Source organism: Cryptomeria japonica, chromosome 2 (assembly GCF_030272615.1).
Source record: "Cryptomeria japonica chromosome 2, Sugi_1.0, whole genome shotgun sequence".
Lineage (NCBI taxonomy): Eukaryota > Viridiplantae > Streptophyta > Pinopsida > Cupressales > Cupressaceae > Cryptomeria > Cryptomeria japonica.
Genome location: NC_081406.1, coordinates 200,036,481 through 200,039,727, shown reverse-complemented (window position 1 = coordinate 200,039,727; position 3,247 = coordinate 200,036,481).

Below are 3,247 nucleotides of genomic sequence, written 5' to 3'. Positions count from 1 at the left end.
AAAACGCTTATATTAGTCGTTGTATTTAAGATTTTAATTTATTAATAGAGCTTAGTGGTTACCCCTTTTTGGGAAATATTAGCCCATTGGCGGCTGAGTAAACCTAGTATTTAAATTGAATCTGATTACCCGATTGGCACAAAAGTAATTAAGACCAAATCCAAAATGCATTTTTATTAAAGTTGATCGCACTTAGTTTGATTATTTTAATTAAGTAAGTCGTAATTAGTTAAGTATTTTATTTCAAAAAAAAAATTATTCCGTTCGTGCCCAAAAGTTGGGCATGACATTCTTTATCAAGGTCTTCCATTTAACTCTCACATCTTTCATCTATGAATTACTAACCCCTTTGGTCCATTTTTGTGGAGAACTTGAAACTCTCAAGAACTTTTTTTTGTTGTATACTATAGCGAAGTAATTTTGTGCTTGGTTTGATGACTTCAAACCATCCAAGCCTACTCTCTTCTTATGTCATGTGATTTTGTTGGGAGATTTGTCCTACTTCCCTTTCAAATTTACCTACATTAAGCATAATTTTAAAGGGAAAATATTTCAGCATTTGTATACTATAACAAAGTAATCTTGTACTTGGGTTGATGACTACAAACCATCCAAGCTTACTCCCTTCTCCTGTCATATGATTTATTTGGGAGATGTGTCCTACTTCCCTGTCAATTTCACCTAGATCTAGCATAATTTCATAGGGAAGCTATTTCACCACTGGGATGATTTCTTTTTGGTATTTTATAATTTGTGTTGCTGATATTTTTTATTTTATAGTTGTGATTCACTCTAATTTTCTTATGTAGATCTAGTTGCAATTTAACTAATGAAGTTGTACTTGAAGTTATCCATTTGCCTAAGATTTTAAATCATAGGAGAATTCCCACTTGTATAGTTATCTCTTCTACCTCCCACAAGGGTCACTCTCCTCCAGGTGGGCACAAATGTAGATATAACCAACCTCTTAGCCTCTTAAAAGTAGGTATTGTATTGCTCATGAATGCTCTCAACCTTCTTGGGTACCATCAACATCTTTTGATGACATGGTGCCCTTAGTAGGCTAAATTGTTGTCAATGTCTTCCTTGTCTAACTCTAGGTTTTTACCTTATTTCTTTTCAACAACCTATGAATGAAGTCCAAGAAAAAAAAAAAGGAGAATGTCACTAATTAACAGTTTAAAACCTATTAATATATGAATAAATGAGATGATCATGATCCTTCTCCTTATATATAAAATATTCATTACCTACAAATTTTGTTGGCTCGTATTGTTTGAGTTTGACCCTACTGAAATTTTCTTTTCATTTCTTATCTTGTTATTATTTAAGTGTAGCCTCAATTAAAACTTTGAAAACATGATTATACCAACCACTTAATTTTTCTAACAACATATTGTCCTCTTTTTAATTTATAAAATGCAATAAAGTCATTATTCATTTTGTAAAACAATTTATTGCCCCTTTTGGGGAGTGTTACAGTCATGGAATTATTTTTCTCGGCAATGGCTATGCAGCGGACAAAACAACCCGCCCCATGCCATGCCATGCCCCATGCGACATGCCATGCCATGCCATGCCCCATGCAATGACATGACCGCCCCATCCAATCAAACCCTCCATGCCATCTCCAGTCTTTTTCGGACACTTTTTCATTTTTTTTGACAAGTCCGTGGGGGATTATAGTTCAATATGTTTTTATAATTTTTTATTTTTTAGTTATATTTGTAAAATAATAAATTAATAATTAATAATGTATTTAAAGTTTTTAAATAATAATAATGTATTTAGAAAATATACTAAGAAAATATATAATAAGTATGACATTTTCTAAAGTTCAATATTTACTTGGTATATTTTCTTTGAATGTTTTTAAGTTTTTATAGTTTGAATTAACTTTTTACTTAAAGAATGACATCTTCTAAAGTTCATCTTCTTTCATTCTTAATATTTTTAGAATAATTAAACATATAATATATGATACATAAGTAAAAATTGCACATAAGTAAAAATTTAATTCAAACTATAACTTATTGCTCAAATTTACAAAATAAAAATAAAATGTATATAAATTACACAAGTAAAAAAATTAAATTCAAAATATGTAAATATTGTATCTAGATTGACAATTTAAAATATATTTATTCAAAATTTCATTTGATAGGTGTATTTTAGATTAGTGTTTAATATGGCATATCAAAAAAATTGTTACAATATTTGATTAAATTTATATATTATTAGATTAAATAATAATAATAAACATACAAAGAAAATATACTAAGTAAATTTTATTAATTAAATTATAAAAACTTAAATAAATAAACAATTAATAAAACTTAAAAACAATATAACTTAATAATGTAGGTTAAAAAGATTAAAAATTAATAATAAAACTTAATTAACTTAATAATTTATAATGTTTTTAATTTAAATTTTAATATTATAATTAACTATTAATTGATTTTATTTATTTCAAAAATATGACTTAAAAATTTGAAAAAAATATAATAAATAAAAAATTATGAAAAAATATTAAAATAATTATTTTAATTTTCAAAATATAATCAAACGAAAACAATAACTTATTATTTAAAAACTTTAAATACATTATTAAATATTAATTTATTATTTTACAAATATATATTATAAAAACATATTAAAATAAATTATTTCAATTTAAAAAATATAATCATACATTTTTTTTAAAAAAGTTAAAAGTAAATTGATTATAGGAAAGTTTTTTTTTTTACATTTTTTCCCACCCACACGGACTTGTCAAAAAAATGAAAAAATGTCCGAAAAGGACTGAAGATGGCATGGAGGGTTTGATTGGACGGGACGGTCACGTCATCGCATGCGGGCATGACATGGCATGGGGCGGGCCGTTTTGTCCGCTGCGTAGCCATTGCCAAAGGAATGAGGCCATCTTTTTTGAATTGACTGCATAATGGATTATGTGGTTGAAAATGACACGAGCGAAAATAGATTCGCCGTGCCACTGACTGTTACGTGCTAGTTACATTTTTTTATTATTATTGATTTATTTGTGGTTTCAATTGAATTTTGTTAATTTATTATTAATATATTACATAGATATCTTAGATACATTCATTTGGACAAGAATAGTATGAACTATTGAAAATTTAATTGTAATCACTTTAGATCCCACCCAAAAAGAAAACAAACATGTTGTAGTCATGTGACTAAGAGTCCTAGATGATATCTGTTGTAAGTTGTTGGAGAAACT